Below are 22966 nucleotides of genomic sequence, written 5' to 3'. Positions count from 1 at the left end.
CTTGCAATGTACTTCCAGTGTCTTCACCCCTTGAACCTCGGATAAATATGCTGAAGTCTGCCTGGGCACCACACTCTCAAGGTGTCCTTCTTTAATTTCCACAACACATGCTAAAAAACTCCAATTCTATGTCAGTCCACGGAGGCTCAAATTATGCTTCTCAATCTTTACTACACATACAGCAGCAAAGGGTTAAACTTTAAAAAGCATACCCCGGAAATACAACCCCCTCCAGGTCTGCACCATTCAGAACACACTATGGGCAATAAATGTCCATAAAGTTGTTGTCACTTCGTCTTTCTTTGCTGCTGCAGCAGCGAGATAAGTGACTTGTATTTCTAGCTTGTATATATATGCTTAATTCTGTTATTTATGGTATTTTTCTGCAATATTGTACATTATCTTGTTATTAGGTATAGCGCACTGCGTTGCATTTCACGAGCGCGAGTTCGCGCTGTGGTTTTCTATCAGGAGTTACGGCTTGCTTTCCCGTTCTACGCACTTCGTTATTTAATTAATTTATTTCCTTAGTGCTGCCCGTCCTACCGTGGAGTGTGTGGCTTTGGTGCCCCTCCGTCGTGTTTCTCTTCCTTTGGGGCAGTGGTGAGGGAGCAGAGCTGCGCACTTCGGTGCGCGAGGGGAGCAGGTAGCTGTTTCAGCCCTGCCTTCTTCTTTTGCGCATGCGCGAGGAGCCGGTTTCGTTTTCTGTCACCGGCTCCTCACGCATGTTGCTATTGTCGCCTGATAAATCCCCAGCTCTATTATAACGCTTACTGGAGCACTTTCCAGAGAAGTGCCTGGCACTAGGGGAGTTTTTTGAGGGCAAGCTCCTGCCACGATTATATTACCAATTATATTATCATTTTATTACTATTCTTATATCATTAATTACCGTTTTTTGTCTATATTCTTCCAATATTTTGTCTGATTATTATTGAGGCCCAAGTATTTTCTGTTGTCTGTGATACTTTAGGGGGTCTTTTGCCCTTGGGTTACTCCCCCCTAGACTCTCCTTCAGACCTCCTATACTACATTATGGCGTATTACGCCGAGGAGGATGACAAGTGGGTGTACAACGAATATGAGGAATATCAAGAGCCTTATAAAGATGAATTGGAGGAGCAACGTGTGGAAGCCCAGGAAACCCACGTCCAGGGTTTAGTGAATAAGGTGCTTATCAAGGCCTTGAAGTCCCTAACAAAGACCATTAAATCTTCTGGCAAAAGAAAGTCTAAGTCTTCTAGTACAAACATTTCTACCACTCAGGCTTTGGCTGAAGTTCTGCTTAATATGGCAAAGAATGTTCTGATGGACCATGGCTCGTTAGCAGGCAGGGATACGCAAGGAGAGTCTTCTCCGGCCACCCTGGATACAACGGATTCAGATGACGAATCGGTGCAGCCCAAGAAGAAGGTCAAAAAGACCAAACGTATGTTTTATGATGCACAGGAGGAAGTGACGCCAAATAATCTGCTTTTTAATCCTCAGAACTTATTTCACCCTAGATCTACGGAATGGGTTCACTGTGTTGAGGTGGCGCACTATGTGCAAAATAATTTGCGACAGGGGTTTGAGAGTCAGGTCAGGGCCACCTTGCGTTCGGAATGTCCCCGACCGTCGTTGTTGGGTAAGGTGGCGGATACGCCAGAATTGGACCCTAACATGGCAACTTTCATGTGAAAATTCGCCAAAGATCCCAAGAAAGGTTTGGATAGGGCTTGGAAAGGGTACCAAGACAAAATGTTAGATATCTCGGGTCTGCTATCTAAGATATTAGATGCTGCTGTCACTGCTAAGGACAAGAATGTTCCCCTGGATGCTTCCGACATCATGGAATGGGCGCAACGCGCCATGTGTTTTCTAGGCAATGCCAACGTGGCTTTATCCATGGAGAGACGAAGATCTTTTCTTATGCGAATCGACCCCCAATTGGCTGAGATGGCTACTACGGAACCGGGATCCATGGCTAATGGCATGTTGTTTGGCGATGACTTCGTCAAAAAGATGGGCAAATATGTGGCCATTTTTTCTGCCTTGGATAAGGCACAGGCCAACATCAAAAGAGTTTTTCACTCAGGTGTTTTTAATAGGGCCGGCCGTTACAGAGGTCGAGGGTCCGACCGAGGTGGTAATCAGACCTCTAGAGGTGAAGAACAACGGGGCAGAGGAGGTTCCCAAAGATCAAAAATCTATCCGACCCGCAACAGAGGTGACAGGGGTCGTGGTAAACGAGGAGGTTACAAGAGTCAACAGTTCCAGTCTGGAGATTCATCCTATAAAGTAACCCATTTTACATTACGGGGATCATATGGTGGGAGGTCATATTGCACAGTTCCTTCCCGGATGGGATGCCCTGACTCCCGACCCTTGGATACGTCAGACGGTTCAGAGCTTTTACATCGAATTTTATGCGACTCCCATGCAATCGGTGACTCTCAGGCCCCTAAGTTTTTCCCCAGTAGAGATGAGTTTCATCGATGAGGAAGTTCAATCGTTACTGGCCAAAGGGGCAATTGTGCTAACAGATCTCCATCCGCACGGTTTTGTGAGTACGATCTTCTTGGTTCCCAAGAAAAAACTAGGTTTTCATCTGGTTTTGAATTTGAAAGAGTTCAATGTGGGAGTGGTCTACCGCAGTTTCAAAATGGAGGGGATTCATCTCTTGAGAGATATGTTGTCAGGATTGGATGGTTCGGTTGGACCTGAAAGACGCCTATCTGGCGGTCGCCATTTTCCCGCCTCACCGGCTCTTCCTGCAATTTCAATGGCGCAATCAGTGGTTTGAGTATTCGGCCATGCCCTTCGGTCTCTCGTCCGCTCCATGGTGTTTCCCGAAACTTATGAGACCGGTTGTTCAATGGTTACGGGAAAGAGGTGTCAGGCTCATAATCTATCTGGACGATATTCTGATCATGGGTCAGTCGGTCGAGGTTGTGCACCTTCATCTATCTTGGACTATCCAACTCCTCCAGGAGTTGGGATTTCTCCTCAATGTTCCGAAATCTCTTCTGGTTCCCCCGCAAATAATCAATTTCTTAGGTTTTCAGGTAAATTCCTTGACCTCTCAACTGCTTTTGGCTCTAAAAAAGAGAATAGCGATCAACAAAGAATTGAGGAGAGCGCTTGCCTCTCAGACTATATCATTGAGGACGTTCGCCCGCCTCGTGGGTTTGTTGGCGGCGTCCATACAGGCGATTTTTTCCCAGCCCGTTACATTACAGGACCTTACAGAGGTTGAAGATTCTGCATCTCCGCAGAGGTCTTCACTATGCGGAGCAGATAACAATTTCACGGGAGGCGCGTTTGGAGATGAATTGGTGGTTAGAGCACATGGACGCTTGGAATGGCAGGGCCTATTTTGTGGCGAGTCCGGATGCCATCATAGAGTCCGATGCCAGCCGGTGGGGCTGGGGTGCTCGTTGTGGGACCATGGAGACCGGGAGTCGGTGGTCCCAAGAGGAGCTATGACTCCATATCAACTGCCTGGAACTATTGGCAGGGTCTTTTGCGATTCGAACTCTGTCTCCTCAGCGAGCGAGTTGTTGTATTCTTCTGCATCTGGACAATGTGTCCGCGGTTCGTTATATCAACCCCCTGGGAGGTACCAGGTCCCGACTTCTAGCGGAAATAGCCAAGGATTTTTGGCACTACTGCCTAGCTCACCACATTTCAGTGACGGCGGCATACATTCCCGGGTTCGTCCAATGTGGCGGCAGATTGGAATTCCAAATTTCTGAGGGCTCCAGCGATTGGAGACTTCATCCCAGCGTGTTTCAGGCATTAAATTCCAAATGGGGACCGTGTGCGCTTTTATCTGTTTGCGTCCGACTCAACAGACAACTTCCCCTGTTTTACAGTTGGTGTCGCGATCGCTCTCGCCGCCACGGCGAGAAGAAAGAGATGTAGAATAGCGCGCTCTCTCCAAACGGACTACATGTCCCAGAAAGCAAAGCGGCTATGGAAGTCAAGAAAAAAGGCTGAGCCTATATAAGCTCCTCACCTGCAGCAGGTAGTTGCTTGACAATTGTTTTTGTAGTTTTGGTTATGGCGGAAGGTGTTGTCTCCGCCGGATGTATAACCTAGGGTAGACAGTCAAAATATCGAGTTGGAAATATCGACCTACCATAATATCGAGTCTGAAATATCGAAGGAGCATAATATCGAAGGCAAGAATATCGTAGGACAGAATATCGACCCAAGGTAAGTAATATCGAAGTTAGTAATATCGATAGCATATATATCGATGTTAATAATTTCGATGACACTAATATCGATATTTGTATTATTTTATAGTTTTTTATTATGTATGTGTTATATGTTTAATTTAAGTATTTAAAATAATTACTATTATATGTGTATACATTTTCTATAATAATATATAAATTTATAAGGAAATTTGATGTTTTAGTACCGGAGCGGGTTGTGGGTTTATAGGGGAACAGGGTGGGAAGTAATTTAATTATGGTAAGTTGATTAATAATTAGTAGGATTAATTAATTACTTATAATTATTTGCTAATTAATATTGATTAATTGGGAAATAATTAATTGATTAATTGATATATATTTTCTGTAGTGGGATGTGGGTTTATAGGGGAATAGGGTGGGGAGTAATTTAATAATAATTAATTAATTAATATATGTTTTTAAATATTTATAACTAATTAATTGGCAAATAATTAATATTAATTAGTTAATTAATTAATATAATTTTGTACATATTTTAAATTAGTAATTAATTGGTGATTAAATAATATTAATTAGTTAATTACATTAATTAGAGTAATTTATTTATATATATAATTTTTAGTTACTGTTAATTAATTAATTGGGGGGAAATGATATTAATTATTAAATTATATTATTACAGCTTATGTGCTAATATATTTACTTTATTGTTATTGTTAATTAATTATTAATTGCTAATTAAATAATATTATTTAACTTTGGGTTAAGGAGTATTTTTAGGGTTCAGGGTCATTTTTGAGTTTTTGGGTAAAGGGGTATTTTTAGTGTACAGGGTCAGTTTTGGGTTTTTGGGTAAAGGGTTTTTTTTAGGGTTCTGGGTCAGTTTTCAGTTCTTGGGTAAAGGGGTATTTTGAATGTTTAGGGTCAGTTTTGGGTTTTTGGGTAAAGGTTTTTTTTTGGTTCTGGGTCAGTTTTCAGTTCTTGGGTAAAGGGGTATTTTGAATGTTTAGGGTCAGTTTTCAGTTTTTGGGTAAAGGGGTATTTTTAGGGTTCAGGGTCAGTTTTCAGTTCTTGGGTAAAGGGGTATTTTGAATGTTTAGGGTCAGTTTTCAGTTTTTGGGTAAAGGGGTATTTTTAGGGTTCAGGGTCAGTTTTCAGTTTCTGGGTAAAGGGGTATTTTTAGTGTTCAGGGTCAGTTTTCAGTTTTTGGGTAAAGGGGTATTTTTAGGGTTCATGGTCAGTTTTCAGTTCATGGGTAAAGGGGTATTTTTAGGGTTCAGGGTCAGTTTTCAGTTTATGGGTAAAGGGGTATTTTTAGGGTTCAGGGTCAGTTTTCAGTTCTTGGGTAAAGGGGTATTTTTAGGGTTCAGGGTCAGTTTTCAGTTCATGGGTAAAGGGGTATTTTTAGGGTTCAGGGTCAGTTTTCAGTTCATGGGTAAAGGGGTATTTTTAGTGTTCAGGGTCAGTTTTCAGTTCTTGGGTAAAGGGGTATTTTTAGGGTTCAGGGTCAGTTTTCAGTTCATGGGTAAAGGGGTATTTTTAGGGTTCAGGGTCAGTTTTCAGTTTTTGGGTAAAGGGGTATTTTTAGGGTTAAGGGTCAGTTTTCAGTTTTTGGGTAAAGGGGTATTTTTAGGGTTCAGGGTCAGTTTTCAGTTGTTGGGTAAAGGGGTATTTTTAGGGTTCAGGGTCAGTTTTCAGTTGTTGGGTAAAGGGGTATTTTTAGGGTTCAGGGTCAGTTTTCAGTTTTTGGGTAAAGGGGTATTTTTAGGGTTCAGGGTCAGTTTTCAGTTTGTGGGTAAAGGGGTGTTTTTTGGGTTCAGGGTCAGTTTTCTCGACTGTTGCACTCTCTGGAGTGGGAATAGTAATTTTATCCCTACGCTATCAAACGCTTTCCCTACTGTTCCACTCTCTGGAGTAGAAATAGTAATTTTTACCCTTACGCTATCCAACGTTTTATATAATTAATTGTTAAAATATCACATGTTTATTTTATTTTTTATATTACTTACATTTTATTTATGTTATTATTTTATGTTTGTAAATGTATTAGTAAATTAGAATATATTACATTAATTTATAAATTAGTAAATTAATTATTAATACTTATTGTTCAGTACATATATATTATATCTTTACTGTATATATTTAATTAATGTATTATTAATATATATGTATTATTTATTAATTTTAAACATTATTAGATACTTTTAAATATGTATATTTTATTTATTTGTGTTATATACTTACTTTTACATTTATATATATTTAAAAAAAATCGATATTTTTAACATCGATATTTTTTACATCGATATTATTTTTTCGATATTTTTGTACTTACCATGTTGTAGATAGGATGTCGATATTTTTGCCCTCGATATTGTTGACTCGATATTCTTGTAGGTCGATATTTCTGAGGTCGAAATTCTGTCAGTGATCCATAACCTAGATAGCCAGCGCAGACGAAGAGCCTGCGAGGTCAGAGGATTCAAACCAGCGCAGACGAAGAGCCTGCAAGGTCAGAGGAATCCAGCCCAACGCCGATGAAAAGCCTGCGAGGTCAGAGGAGAAGAAGTTTTCCTGCTGCAGTCGCAAGTATACAAAAGAAGAACGGGCTCGTTCTTCTTTCCACTCCTGTTTTACTTTCTTTGATACTATCCCGCGTGATACGCGTTCTTTGTTTCTTTAGCACACCTGACGTTCACGAAAATACTTTTCCTTGAATCTTTCGACATCTTGTTTGTTCCCAAGAATTATTGAGAGCAAAGCGCCTGCAAACAAAAAGCACTTTTTCTTACCGGAGGGTAGAAGAGTCTCTCAGGAATATATATATATATACTCTATTGAGGAAAGTGAAGATAACTTTCCTTTCAAAAGTGTCTATTTATCTCGGATTTCGGAATTGCAAGATTACGCTATACGATAATATAGTGTTCCATCTGGTAAGAGTAGTAACTCGGGGCCAGGGGGGGATTGACATTATTCGGACAAGGTACTCAATCCTGCTCTTTGTCTCTCCACGCTGCAGTACGTCCCTCAACCGAGATCTCGTGGATAACTCCGACCAGAAGGCAGTACAGCTAACCCCGACTCTTCTACACCTTCTCACCTCCCGGCTTCTCGCTATACACGCTCAGAAAGTGACTAATATATCACTACTGGGTGTTGTGTTTAGACAAGTCGAGGGGACTTTCATCCCATCGTTCCTGCTGGCCATATACATAAGGTTAGTGGCGCGCGTCTGTTCTTGCGCTGCTTACAATCCCGACAGATTGTCAAGCCCAAGAATACTAACCAGCCCGGACGATGGATGCCGATGCTACCCTTGCTACCTTGTTGGAAAGTTTCTCGGAACTCCGACAGGAGGTCCTTACATCTCGTGCCGAGAACCAAACTTTATATCACGAGGTTTCCCAGATGCGCAAGGAGTTGTCGGACTTGGCACTTAAGGAACCAGGGGTGAGGCCCATACTTAAACCGGCCACGTTGCCCCCTCCTGCTTCCTCTCGGTCAGGGGGTTATTTTTTGCCTCTGTCTACTCCATCCACAACCACGGATGCATTACCCACTGTTCAGATAATCCAGAACACTGGGATACCTCTTGCTCCACCGGAGAGGTTTTACGGGTATCCTCGTAAATTTGAGACCTTCCTCAATCAGTGCCGTCTTCATTTCTTGTGTAAACCAGCGGTCTTTCAGGATGAAGCGGCTAAAACAGCGTTTATGATGTCATACATGGGAGGGAATGCGCCAAGTTGGACCATACCCTTATTGGAACGTAACGACCCTGGGCCTCATTTATGAGGCCCCTTGCGCCATCGGAACTTCACTTTTCATGAAGTTCCGTGTCGCAGAAGCCTGCGTGGTATTTATCAGGCAGCAGTACGCCAGTTTTTGTGGCGTACTGCTGCCTGATAAATATCAGTCCCTTTAACGCAGTGTTCTGCGTTAAAGGGGCGTGCAATGGGTGTTGCCAGCATCATCCATGGCCTTTTGACACTGCCCCAGATTTACGATGAAATCGTAACTCTGAAGCAGTGCCAAAAGCTTACGCCTCCCCAGGGGAGGCGTAAGGGAGGCGCAACAGGGAGAAATGTCTTTATTTCTCCTCGTATTTCCTTTTTCTATGTGTGCTGCATTCTACAGCACACATAGAAAGAGGAAAAGCCTCTTGTGATTATATTTGTACAGAAAGGTTTCCCTTCCTGTACAAAAATAATCTTCCCCGCAACGTAGGCACCCTTGCACCATTGTCCAAGGGTGCCTGCGCTGGCGCAGGCAACCCATTGTGGGCCGGCGCAGGGTAAAAGGACAGGAATGCGCCGTATCTTAGAGATACGGCGCATTTCTGCCCTTTTCTTTTGCCGTAGGGAAGCGCAGCAGGAAGGCCTGCTGCGCTTCCCTACGGCAAAAAGTCATAAATGAGGCCCCCTGTGTTACATAGCTTTCCCGATTTCTGTCTCGAGTTGAGAAAGTTATTCGACAGAAAGTCTCACATGTTAACCCTTGACCGTGAAATAATGACATTGAGACAGGGTTCGCAAGATCTTTTGTCGTACATTACCACTTTTAATCGTCTATTAGTGGAAACTGAATGGCCAGTAGAAAAGCGGATTTCCCTCTTTTATCAGGGTTTAAGAGGAGAATTGAAGGGCGTGTTAGCCCAAGTGGTACAGTTACCGACGACGGTGGCTGAACTCATTGATCTGACCGTCCAGCTAGATCACCGCTTGCTAGAACGAAAAGGTGAAAGACCTAGAGGAGAAAATCGAGTCTACTATCCTCTGGCACAACCAAGAACAGGAGGAGATGAAAAGACTAAGGTACCAGAAGAGTCGGAACCTATGCAGATAGGAGGGATTAGAGGCCCCCTGACCGCAGAAGAAAAGGATAAACGGAGACGACTTAAGCTTTGTCTTTATTGTGGGAAAGGTGGACATTTCATCAAGGAATGCCGAGCCCGGAACTACATTCCAGGACGCGTTACCCTTCCTCGAATCCATGCTACGACGAAGAACGAAGAACAGTCGGAAAACTGAAGATCTCAAATCAGACGGAGGTCTCTGACTTGAGATGCCAGTATTCCATGATCTCCCCTATTCTTGCTAACACCCTTCATCCTGCAGTGGCCCACATGAACGTGAGTGTGTCTCTCTGGATTTCCTCTCGTGGCAAACTACAGATCGATGCCCTCCTTGACTCTGGGGCCACTGGTAATTACATCGATCAAGACTTTGCGTTACGGATGGGCATCCCTTGCGAAAAGAAGCTCCGACCCGAAACAGTAAAGGCAGTGGACGGTACTGTACTTTCCTCAGGTCCGGTGGTATTTAACACCCTTTCACTGTTGATGGAGATCGGGGTGGACCATCAAGAACATATACAATTTGACCTGATTGACGCCCCGCAATTTCGTCTCATCCTGGGTATGCCATGGCTTACCCTACACGATCCTTTTGTGAGTTGGTCATCCCGTACAGTCAATATGACCTCTCTCTATTGTAAGGAACATTGTAAGAATCATGAACTCCTTCCATCAATCACTGAACCCTCACCTGCCACCTATTTGGCGAATGCTTGCACCCTTGAGAAGTTCTGTTGTGCCACAGCGCTTCCCGCTGAATACCAGGAGTACCACGCCTTATTCGACAAACAAAAGGCTGCCCATTTACCACCCCTTAGGGTCTATGACTGCCGTGTTGACCTGGTCCCGGGGGCGGATATCCCCTGCAGCAGGGTGTATGCTTTGACGGAAAAAGAAACCCTATATTTGAAAACCTATATTGAGGACAACTTGGCAACCGCGTTTAGCAGACACTCAACCTCCCCAGCATCCTCGCCGATGTTTTTCATTGCCAAGAAGGACTGTGATGAGCTAAGACCCTGCATAGATTACCGCGCCATTAACAAGGTGACGATAAAAAACCGTTATCCCCTGCCCCTGATACCGGTCCTGATGGACCAATTGAAGGGAGCCCGCTATTTCACGAAGCTCGATCTTCGGGGAGCATACCACCTTGTTCGAGTACAAAGAGGAGACGAGTGGAAGACGGCGTTCAGGACCAAATTCGGTCTATTCGAATATCGGGTAATGCCCTTTGGTCTCTGCAACGCCCCAGCCGCCTTTCAATTCTTCATGGACGAAGTGCTAAGAGGGTGTTTGGAGTCCTACTGCGTGGTCTACATAGACGATATTTTGATTTATTCGTCAACTATGTCGGATCATGTCGTCCATGTGAAGACTGTGTTGAGGAACTTACAACAAAATTCGTTGTACGCTAAACTGGAAAAGTGCCTTTTCCATGTTCAGGAAGTCGCCTTCTTGGGGTATATTATAGACGCCCCAGGGTTCAGGATGGATATGAGCAAGGTTGAGGCGATCCTTAATTGGAAGACTCCGCAGAATGTTAAGGCGATGCAAAGTTTTCTTGGCTTCGCCAACTATTATCGGCGCTTTATTCTGGACTTTTCTAAAACGATCCACCCCATCACCGCCCTCTTACGAAAGAATGTACCCTTCGTTTGGGGAACAGAAGCTGAAGTATCCTTTCGACTCCTGAAGGACAGGTTTACTCAGGCCCCGATTCTCAGACATCCGGATCCTCAACTGCCATTTATTCTAGAGACCGACGCCTCCCAATTCGCTCTCGGAGGGATCTTATCCCAACGGCATCCCACCACAGGGCAGCTGCACCCGGTGGCCTACTATTCGAGGAAACTTACACCCTGTGAAACAAACTGCACCATCACAGATAAAGAACTCCTTGCCATTAAAAGAGCGTGTGAAGAGTGGCGACACTATCACCTAGGGGCTCTGCATACTGTTGAAATCATCACGGATCATCGGAACCTGTTGTTTCTCAAAACGGCTAAAGCCTTGACTCCACGGCAGCTTAGATGGACCTTGTTTTTCTCCGACTTTGATTTTGTCATCAAATACAGGCCTGGGTCACGCAATGGAAAAGCGGACGCCTTATCCCGTCTAGGAGAAGAAGAGACAGTGGAACCTGAGGAACCCCCTTATATCCTTCAAGAAACTGAATGTTCCACGACATCGATTGCCCTGGTCACGTCTGAGGACTTTTTGGAAGATGTAAGAGTGGCACTAACTGATATTGATATCCCCTCTTGAATACAAGAGGCACCAGAACACCGACATATGGAAAACGACCTAGCATACCATTATCATGCGTTGTATATACCATAGGTTGCGTTGCAACAACAGGTGTTGATGTGGGCACATGATTCTGTATTAGGCGGACACATGGGCATATATAAAACCACGGCAAACGTGGAACGTTCCTTTTGGTGGAAGGGTGTACGAGCTGATGTAAAGGAATATGTAAAGAACTGTGCGATTTGTGCCCAGGGCAAATCAGTCCACACTAAACCATCAGGCTTACTCCATCCATTGCCCATTCCTTCTAAACCTTGGCATATATTATCAATGGATTTCATTGTGGAGATGCCTCCCTGCGTCAATCAAACGGTCATCTTGGTGATAGTGGACCATCTCACGAAGATGGGACATTTTATTTCTTTACCAGGTCTTCCTACGTCTGTGGAGTTAGCTAAGGTATTCCTCCAACACATTGTGCGGGCGCATGGACTGCCGAGTGTGCTGATAACTGATCGCGGTACGCAATTCACTTCCCATTTTTGGAAGGCTCTCTGTGCCATCTTACAAATAGACGCAAGATTATCCTCCAGCTACCATCCTCAGACAGATGGTAAAACCGAACGTCTGAATCAGACACTGGAACAATACCTCCGCTGTTTTACCATGCAGAATGCCACGGATTGGACCACTCTTTTGTGGTTGGCGGAGTTCGCCTATAACAATGCTCTTCATACCACTTTGGGGTGCTCTCCCTTCTTCTGCCTCTATGGTTTCCATCCGAACATGCTTCCGTTCGACTGGACTGCGGAATCCTTGGTTCCTACCTTACATGAACATCATGCTCATTTGAGGGCCATCCTGATCGATGTTCGGAACTGTTTGGAGACTGCACAAGCTGCTTATAAACTATTTGCTGACAGGAAGAGGTCCGAGGAGCCGGCTTATATGGTGGGGGACAAGGTGTGGCTTTCCACACGTAATATACATCTGAAAGGGGTTAATAAACTTAAGCCTAAGTTTATCGGTCCTTATGGGATCTGTGAAGTAGTGAATCCCGTGGCAATGAAGCTGTCCCTGCCTGTGTCATGGTCTATCCATCCGGTGTTCCATGTGTCCCTCCCCGACCCTGTCCGTTGAGTATGCGGTTGCCGGAGCGTCCTAAAGCTCTGGAGGTGGAAGGCCAAGAGGAATATGAGGTACAACGAGTTCTGGATTCTCGTATGATGTGTGGCAGGGTCCAGTATCTGTTTGATTGGAAAGGGTACGGACCCGAGGATAGAACATGGGAACCTGTGGACCGTTTGCATTGCCCGGATTTGGTCGCTGAATTCCACGAGCGGTTCCCTGGTAAGCCGGGTCGACCGCCGGGACAGCTGTCCTCGAGAGGGGGTTCTGTCGCGATCGCTCTCGCCGCCACGGCGAGAAGAAAGAGATGTAGAATAGCGCGCTCTCTCCAAACGGACTACATGTCCCAGAAAGCAAAGCGGCTATGGAAGTCAGGAAAAAAGGCTGAGCCTATATAAGCTCCTCCCCAGCAGCAGGTAGTTGCTTGACAATTGTTTTGTAGTTTTGGTTATGGCAGAAGGTGTTGTTCCCGCCGGATGTATAACCTAGAAAGCCAGCGCAGACGAAGAGCCTGCGAGGTCAGAGGATTCAAGCCAGCGCCGACGAAGAGCCTGTGAGGTCAGAGGATTCAAACCAGCGCAGGCGAAGAGCCTGCGAGGTCAGAGGAGTCCAGCCCAACGCTGATGAAAAGCCTGCGAGGTCAGAGGAGAAGAAGTTTTCCTGCTGCAGTCGCAAGTATACAAAAGAAGAACGGGCTTGTTCTTCTTTCCACTCCTGTTTTACTTTCTTTGATTTTTTTTTTTTTTTGAAATATATTTTTATTGCAGGAATCAGTAAATCAGTACAGTAACGACCAGCATTGTATCATAAGCAATATTAACAGAATAAAGCCCTCTGGCCCCCCTCCGTAAAGTCCGTACACAGCCAATCGGCCCATAACCCTGGGGTCGGGCGGCGAAATGCAATGGGGGTCCGTAGGATGCTAGAGCTGGTCCGGATAATGCACTGTCCGTCATCTGCTTTTCCAAACAAGCCTAAAACCCCCAAAATAAACCCCCCCTCCCATAAATGTCTACTAACTAAGAGAACCCCCCCCCCCCACCACCAGCGCCAGGGAGCTATCAACATAGGATCTGCTATTGGACCCACGGGGAAGGCAATAGGACTGTCAGTACTAACGTTCACCGGGACTCGGGGTGAGTTGCTTCTTCACTTTCAGAGTCGCTGGGGGCGCAATAATCCCTGAGGGCCTGCACCAACATTTCCCACTCCAACGCGGCCTCCTGCGCCTTCTCATTACCCTGCCTCCAAGCCAGTTGATATCTCAGCGCGCTCTCTCCCGCCGCCCACTTCAAAAGCTCACTGTGCCATCTGTTGCCTGCCGGACCAGCTCGTGCCTTCCAGTTCCTGGTCACCTCTCGTTTAGCAAGGAGGAGCCCCAGGTCGATAAATTTACTAGAAATTTTATTCCTGGGGGTATGGGGGAACCAGTGCAGTAGCCCCACCGCCGCATCCAATGATAAGAGTCTCCCTGTCACCTCCTCCAGGGTCGTCGCTACCTCCTGCCAGTAGGACGTCAGTCCTGGGCAGGCCCATAACATGTGTAGGAGGTCCGCCTCCTGAGCCGGGCATCTAGGGCATTCCGCCGACGCCGTGGCAAAATAACGCCTGATTTTCACCGGGGTCAGGTACGCTCTATGGAGAACATAATAGTGGACCAGTTGGAAACGGGCGTTTCGTGTGCCCTTCCAGGCTCGTCTCACCAACTGGGACCAGGTCGTCTCCGGGATCTCCCTACCAAGGTCCTCCTCCCAGCGGGTCCTCAAAGTGGTGAGAGGAGCCAATCCCTCGGTAATCAACCTGCCGTAGAGGCAAGTGACCGCCTTCACCGTGCCCGCCGACATCATTACGTACTGGCACACCTGAGATAAGTGGGGTTCCTCCTGCCCGTTCTTCCAGTGTGCCTGGATCGCTCGTACAATGGCCGAGTGCAGCAAAAAGTCGCCCCGGGAGATCCCGAAGCGGTCAATGAGATCCTGAAAGGACAAGAGCGCTCCGTCCTCGAACAGATCACCAACGAGCTGTAAACCGGAATCCTCCCAGGCCGCCAAACGCGACCAATCCCCTCCGTGGGGGAGGGCCGTCAGCATCCCCAATGGTATTTCAGGCGCATATGGTGTTCTCAGTTGGCCTCGGGCGTGGGCCCGATTCCAACACAGGCGGACAGTCCGCTCCTCCATCGACAAGTCCCGCAGGACTAAACGTTGTCGCAGCGCTATAAAGGAGAGAACATGCCTGGCCATACCCGTCCCTCTTCCGTCTTCCGGGCCCCGGAATTCCCTGGCGATCTCCTGAGTGAAGGTCTGGAGCTGCGCCGCCAGATAATACTTTTCGAAGTACGGCACAGCGATCCCCCCCTCGTCTTTCGGCCTCATCAAGGTATTGAGGGCTACCCGCCGCCGGCCCGTTCCCCAGAGGAATCCGACCACCATAGAGCGTAATCGACGAAACGTGGCCGGTGGGACCCAGATCGGCAAAGTCCGGAAGTAATATAATAACCGGGGAAGCGCCACCATTTTGAGCAGGGCGATACGTCCCGCCACTGAAAGCGGCAGCGTGGCCCAAAAGTCCATGCAACCTCGGAGTGCTCGAGTGCAGCGGGCAATGTTCCCATCTAGGAGGTCGGGTTGGTCGTGGTAGACGAATACCCCAAGGTACTTAAAGCAGTCGGGCTCCCATCTAATCTCCCTACTTAGCGCAGGGGCGGGGGTACCCCTGCGTACCGGAAAAAGACAGGTCTTAGACCAATTCACTCGGAGGCCCGAGACCTCTCCGAACTCCGTGAGCGCCAATTCCGCTCCCCGTAAAGCGTCGACCGGGTCATCCAGGAAGAGCAACAGGTCGTCCGCATATAGCGAGACATAATGCGGGCCCGCAGACGTCCATAAGCCCGTATAGTGGGCTCCCGAGCGAAGGTGCAGCGCCAGTGGCTCCACCGCCAGCGCAAAAAGAAGCGGGGACAAGGAGCACCCTTGCCGCGTGCCTCGTTCCACCGGATACCGCGATGAAATCAATGGGCCCGCACGGACCCTGGCCGAAGCAGAAGCATAAAGAACCGCGGTCCATCGGACAAATCCCTCCCCGAGGCCGAATCTCCGTAACACCGTGCAGAGGTAGTCCCACTCTAGGCTATCAAAAGCCTTCTCCAGGTCCACCGACAAGACTACCGGGGACGGGGCATCCACAAATGGTTCCCCTAGTAAACGGAACAACCTGCGAATATTCATCGTCGTGTTCCGCCGTGGGATGAAACCGGCCTGGTCCTCCTGCACCAGAGAACTCATGTGTCCCAGCAGCCTCGAGGCCAAGATGCTGCTCAGTATTTTGTAGTCCACCGTCAACATCGATAGGGGACGGTAGGACCCCGGGTCGGATGAGTCGCGGCCCGGTTTGAGGAGAGGAACCACCAACGCCTCACACATCGAGCTCGGGAGTCGCCCCAGCCTCTTCGCCTCCCTGTAGACCACCAGTAAGCGAGGGGCTAGGAGGTCAGCGTAAGCGGCATAAAACTCCACTGGTAGGCCATCTAGGCCCGGGGTCTTGTTTCTCGCCATCCGTTTAATGGCCCCGCGGATCTCCCCTAATTCAATGTCGGAACCCAGAGTTTTCGCCACTTCCTGCTCCACTGTGCGGAGCTCCAGTGGGCGAAGATAATTATCAAGCCGGTCTGGGTCACGTGCGGAGCGACTGCGGTATAAACCTTCATAATAATGCCGGAAGCAACTAAGAATCTCCGGTTGGGTGCATACCTCGGTTCCGTCTGCCCCACGCATATTTGTCGTCGTTTGAGACTGGCGCGTAGGGTTGGCCAACCACGCCAACAACGCACTCGATCTGTCTCCCTCCGCGATAGACCGGACCGTATAGGCCTTATAATCAAAACAGCGGAGCCGTTCGACCTCCGCTGCTACCTTTTCCCTCGCCTCCGCCGTCTGGGCTTGCAATTCCGGGTGTCCGGGGCGGCGAATTTCAAGCTCGCGGAGTTCCCGGTCCGCAGTGTCTAAATCAGCCAGGATGACGCGCCTCATGCCCACCTTCTTAGAGATACAGTAGCCCCTCACCACTACCTTAAAAGCGTCCCATTCTAACGCCCTAGTACTCGCGGAGCCGCCGTTGGACGCAAAATAATCCGATATTCTCTCCCCCAAGTCCGCCTTGAAGACACTGTCCTCGAGGATCTCGGGTCGCAATTTCCAGGTGGGCACCGCCGGCGTCCCAGGAAACCAGCGAAGGTCCAGTAGGAGGGGGTTATGGTCCGAGATGGTCCTCGATAAGTACTCCGATCGGACCGCTGCCGAAACCAGTTCGGGCGATCCAAGAAAGCCATCTAGTCTGACATGCAATTCATGGAGGCCCGAGAAATATGAATAATCCCTAGATGCGGGGTGATGCGCCCTCCAAATGTCCGTCAAACCCCAGCGGGTCTGCCAATCCTGACGACCCTTAGCCGTGCGACGGACCGGGGAATCGGGAAGCGGGGGATGCGAGCGGTCTATGTCCACATCCACTACGGAGTTAAAGTCTCCCCCCAGCAGGAGGGGCCCGGCGAAAAAGTGGGCCAACGAGCCCGATAACCTGGAAAGGAAGGCAGTCTGGTCTACATTAGGAGCGTATACACAGCAAACGTTCAGGTCCCTCCCCCCTAGAGTGCCCGAGATGGCCACGAAACGCCCCTCTGGATCCAACACTGTCCTCGTGACTTGGAAGGGGACCCCTGCCCTGATCCATATTAGCGCCCCCCTGGCATAAGCAGAGTACGACGTGGAAAAGACCTGCCCCCGCCATCTACGCTGAAGCGCCGCCCCTTCCGCCTTGTTCAGATGAGTTTCCTGCAGCAGCGCCATTTGCACTCCCCTACGCACTAAATAAGCGTGGACCTTGTGACGCCTGGACATAGTGTGAAGCCCCCTTACGTTCCAAGTAACACATTTCAAATTAGCAACATCAGCCATTGTCCCAGATTGTTCTTGCACAGTCCCCCCATCCGGGTCCCCACAAAGAAAAGGCATCAATCCTCCCAGCGCTGATGGCGGCCATTTTCCCCAACCAAAACCAAACAACCCAAAAACCAACCAAACCCCCCCCCCCACCCACCCCAGAACAGGACCCAAACTGCACCATCTAGATCCCATCCAAACCTCGTCCCTCATCAACCCCAGAACCCCCACTAATCCTACGGTCGCCACCGTAGGAAGGCCTTATGGGCCAGGTGCGGGCTGGGCGGAGGCAGTGGGCCCTCGTCGCCCAGGCCACCAGGACTATAACAAGCCCCAAACAGTGCCAAAACCTTCCGGGGCGAAAGCAGAGGCCCCCCAACCCTCTCTTCCTCTATGTCAGCAATAAAGGACGGCAACCGCCTCCCCCCTGCCGGGCCCCCACCCAAAACAAGGCAGTATAACCTGTTACCCTTGTCCATCTAAAAGGTCCTCCACCGATTTCGGTGTGATCACCGGTGTATGGGCACTATCTGCCACTGAATCCTCCGAGTCCGATGGTGCTCCCTCATCACCCGGGTTTTCTTCCTCCTCAACGGCTTCATCCCTTGCTCCCGACAACTCCGACAATACTTCCAGCACTCCCCTCCGTTCCGATGATGTCTCCGCAGTCGAGGGCCCTCCCGTGCGGCCGCGGCGATTCCTGACCCTCTTGGATCGCCGCCTTTGTTCCGGCTCATCTGCCTGTTGGGACGAGGAGCCAAAGCCATCTTTCCCTGTCCTGTATAGTTCGAGCCAGACACAGACATCCTCCGGGGTGTCGAAGAACTGGGTTTTGTCATCGACAATGATGCGGAGCCTTGCAGGATATAGGAGTGAATACTGAATGCCCTCGCTCCTGAGCTCGCGCTTAACCGCTAGGAAGGAGAACCGCTTGCGCTGCGTCTCGTAGGTGTAATCTGGGAAGATGTTCACCTGACTGTTCGCTACTTTGAACGGGCCATTGTGCCTGGCGGCATTGAGGATTAAGTCCCTGTCTCGAAAATGCAGCAACCGCGCCACCACTGGCCTCGGGGTGCGTCCCTGCTGTGGGGGCCGTGCTGGGACTCTGTGGGCTCGTTCCAGAGTGTAGAAGGAGGACAGTCCCTCCGGGACCACCGTGTCTCGGAGCCAGGTCTCCAAGTATTGCACCATGTCGCCATCCTCGATCTTTTCCGGCAGGCCCACCACTCGGATGTTGTTCCTCCTGTTGCGGCCTTCCGCATCCTCCGCCCTCCGTTCCAGGGTCTCAATTCGGGATAGGGCGTCCTTCATCGTCGCAGCCAAGGTTCGTTGCGCCGGCTCCAAGGTTTTCACCGTGCCCTCCACCTCCTTGACCCGGTCTGAAAGTTTGCCATGGTCCGCCCTGAGGAGGCCCAGGCTCGTCGCCACCTGAGCAATGTCCTGTTGGAGGGCTGATCTCGTAGTCTCTATCGCCTCTAGGACACGGTCGAACTGTTGCTGCATCGGCGCGCCACCAGAACTTTTTGGGTCCCCATGTTCCTCTTTGTCCTGGGCTTCAGAGTCCGAGGCGGTCTGGGTGGATCCCTTGGCTCCCCTAGGTTTCCCCATGCCTCCCGGGGCACTCCGCGAGGGTCCCGGAGTAGGCGTCTCCGTGTGCAGGCGTCGACCACTACCTTCCCGGATGCTTGTCCTCAATTCGGGTATGGGCGACCTCCTTCTCCAGAGCCTGTGGAGACTCCGCCGCTTCGGCTCACGCCACCGCCACGGCGTCCGAGGGCACCGATGAGGGGGCGGAGACAGCCGTCGCCGAGTCGGGCAGGCCCGTTCACCCACTATAGCCCCGGGGTGAGGGCCACCAACCCCCTCGGATGATCTGTGGCGCCAGAGTGTCGCGCCTCCCATGTAGGTGGACTGGCCAGGAAGACGTAGCTAGTTGCGGAGTCGCGAGGTGGGCCACCGCTCGGATCGCAGGGCGTCCGCTCCCGGTGCCCTCCACTGCGTGGGCACCCGCCCGGCCGTCTAACCGAGTGCAAATCCGTTGCAAAGGGTCCAATCCAGTAAATGTCCAATGTCCAGAACAGCCGGAGATGGCGAAGCCGGGCGCTAGTCGCTACCTGCGGCACCTCTTCAACTCAGTAGTTCCGAACAGGGGGACAAAGGAGTCCGGGCGCCATGTTGGGTCGCACTCCGCAACTCCGCAACCTTCGGTTTTACTCCGGAGCAACCCTCGTCCGAGCTCCACCAGGGGCCCCGGCAGGGTTCCGCCGGCACACTCAGCAGAATGCGGGGTCTGGGGTGCCCCGCAGCCTCCGATTTTCAGGATAATCCCGGGCTTAGTCCCGGAGCCGAGCTCTCAGGCGACCATCGCCATCGGCGCCCAAGCCACGCCCCCTGTTTTACTTTCTTTGATACTATCCCGCGTGATACGCGTTCTTTGTTTCTTTAGCACACCTGAGGTTCACGAAAATACTTTTCCTTGAATCTTTCGACATCTTGTTTGTTCCCAAGAATTATTGAGAGCAAAGCGCCTGCAAACAAAAAGCACTTTTTCTTACCGGAGGGTAGAAGAGTCTCTCAGGAATATATATATATATACTCTATTGAGGAAAGTGAAGATAACTTTCCTTTCAAAAGTGTCTATTTCTCTCGAATTTTGGAATTGCAAGATTACGTTATACGATAATATAGTGTTCCATCTGGTAAGTGTAGTAACTCGGGCCAGGGGGGGATTGACATTATTCGGACAAGGTACTCAATCCTGCTCTTTGTCTCTCCACGCTGCAGTACGTCCCTCAACCGAGATCTCGTGGATAACTCCGACCAGAAGGCAGTACCGCTAACCCCGACTCTTCTACACCTTCTCACCTCCGGCTTCTCGCTATACACACTCAGAAAGTGACTAATATATCACTACTGGGTGTTGTGTTTAGACAAGTCGAGGGGACTTTCATCCCATCGTTCCTGCTGGCCATATACATAAGGTTAGTGGCGCGCGTCTGTTCTTGCGCTAATTACAATTCCGACAGTTGGCGTCCGGATCCGATGGCGATCAGCTCGGACGCATTTCTTCAATCATGGACGATGGGCATTCTATATGCCTTTCCTCCTTTTGTCATGATTCCGAGATCGTTAGCGCAGACACGCAGGCAGGGGGCGGAAATAATCTTAGTATCCCCATGTTGGAAGGCGCAAGCTTGGTTTCCGGTGGCAATGAGCTTATCTTGTTCTCCATCCGGTCATTCCCAGAGTTGTTGACGGATCCAGTGGGCCTTCATCACCTCTCAGTCCTGCAAGGTCAGTTGCCTCTCATGGCATGGAGACTTTCCGGCGACGCTGGCAGGTGCAGGGAGTTTCACAGGACACTCTCTTTTTTCTCTCCCAGTCTTGGGCACCTTCCACGCACAAACGATATGAGTCCCCTTGGCGACGTTGGGTGCGTTGGTGTGGTGAAAAACAGAGTAATCCCTTGGGATCCGGTATCTCTGTGATTGTGAATTTTTTATCTGACTTGGCTAAGTCAGGCATAGCCTATAGAACGGTAAAGAATTTTAGATCGGCCATTTCGGCTGGACATCCGCATGTTGATGGTAGACCAGTGGGGGAACATTCTCTGGTCTGTAAGGTAGTACGAGGTATCAGGTTGGTGAATCCCCCTCAACCTAGATATCAGTCATTATGCGATGTTTCCATAGTTCTGAGGTACTTGAAAACATGGCCAGCCAATGAAGGGCTGTCGCGCAAATAATTGTCTGCCAAATTGATGCTTTTGTTATGCCTTACTTCATGCAGACGTGTGTCGGACGTACGTGCTCTGGATTTAGCAGGTAGAGTGTTTACTCCGTCTGGAGTTTCTTTTACAATTTACCGTCGTACTAAGACTCATTCTAAATGTATTTCTTATCCTGCCTTTCCTCATCATAGCAAAGTGTGTGTTGTGCAATGTTTAAAGGTCTATGAGGATTGTACCAGAGAGTTCAGAAATGATGTGGCAGGTCAACTGTTGATTTCGCTTCAGAGACCTTTCCGCCCAGTCTCTTCCGCTACTCTAGCCAGGTGGATTACCTGGTTATTGGCCAAAGCGGAAATTGATTCCTCCCTTTTTGGTGCTCACTCTGTGAGAGGGTCCATGGACGCGAAAGCCATAGCTTCTGGGTCCAGGTTACAAGATATTATGACTGCGGCGGACTGGTCCTCTGAGTCCACTTTTAACACCTTTTACCACAAACCTATTGTGGATGTTGCGTCTGTTGAAGTGGAGCAACTTTAAAGTAGCATAATTTGAGCCTCCATGGACTGACATAGAAAGAAAAATTGTCTAGCTAACGCAACAAAGAATTTTCAATTCTATTAAGGACACGGAGGCGAGAATTATCCCACCCAGGATGGATTACTTAATGTGTTATGTTTTTCATGATCATTACAATGATACTTGATTGCATATTTCAATGTTAATGCTTTGACTTCTTATTTTTTAGAACCCGATATCTGAAATTGTGACTGTTATTTTCAGTCTGGCATGGGTGTTATGGCTGTGTTGCTTGTTTCAGGCGACCAAGGAAAACAAACCTGAGGTGTGAGCTGTTCTGACGAGGCTTTGGATCCGCCTTCTACGTTTTGAAGAGGATGGTCGCTGATGCTGTTTGACATCAAGTTTGGGTTCAGTCCTATTTCAATTTATAGACATTTGCAAGGAAAGAGGAAGTGACGACAACTTCGTGGACATTTATTGCTCATAGTGTGTTCTGATTGGTGCAGACCTGGAGGTGGTTGTCCTTCCAGGGTATGCTGTTTAAAGTGTAACCCTTTGCTGCTGTATGTGTAGTAAAGATTGAGAAGCATAATTCTCGCCTCCGTGTCCTTAATAGAATTGAAAATTCTTTGTCGCGTTAGCTAGACAATTTTTCATCCTACCTCACTTTCCACATACTATGCATGCCCACCGCAGTTGCGTGGCTGACACCCTTAGATAGCTGCACAGCTTGAATCAAACACGCACTGCTACACAGTGCAGCATGCGTGCAACATGTCTAATCCTTGAAGCCATTCAAGTTCTACTTTTCTTCTTGCCTGCAACAAAACAGCTCCAATAAGCGCAGCTTCCACCAGCTTGCGGATCATTATTATTTTAGCAGAAGTAGTAATGCTGCCAAAATTTTGTGGATGTCTTCACGTGGCAGATTTCTCTGTCCCCAGTGTGCTGACTAACATCGCTTCAAACAGAAACTAACAAGCCACTTCATGAGTTAATTCACCGCCGTCGGGACACCTGGAATAAGTATATAATAAGGCAAATCTCTCCATTTCCAGAGATGCACACAGTAGAAACCCCTGACCTGCTAACCCTTGGTCTGTGTTATGATGCTTCTTACCTGAGTGAAGTTAGCTTCTTTCTCGTGGAGCTTCATTACTGTGTCATACATGTTCTGTTCTACCTGTTCTATGGAATGTCAGGTTGATGGCAATCAACAGTTGTCAGTTGCACTGGACTGTCGAGGTGGTCGGATGCCAGGTTGTGCTAAGGATTAAACTTACCTTAAAAAGGATCCTGCTTCCAGTCTCTTGTGTCCACGAGTGTTCACAACAATTTTGGCGACGATCCT

At 48.7% G+C, this 22966-nt stretch overlaps 1 pseudogene; it reads left to right on the top strand.

The window, feature by feature from the left end:
• The first annotated feature begins 1035 nt into the window (after positions 1–1035).
• LOC147729945 (uncharacterized) lies at positions 1036–2706 on the top strand (annotated as a pseudogene).
• The last annotated feature ends 20260 nt before the right edge of the window (positions 2707–22966 follow it).

Source organism: Lissotriton vulgaris, chromosome 2_1 (genome assembly GCF_964263255.1).
Source record: "Lissotriton vulgaris chromosome 2_1, aLisVul1.2, whole genome shotgun sequence".
NCBI lineage: Eukaryota > Metazoa > Chordata > Amphibia > Caudata > Salamandridae > Lissotriton > Lissotriton vulgaris.
Note: the sequence above shows the minus strand (reverse complement) of the source record. Positions and strands in the feature narration are given on the sequence as shown.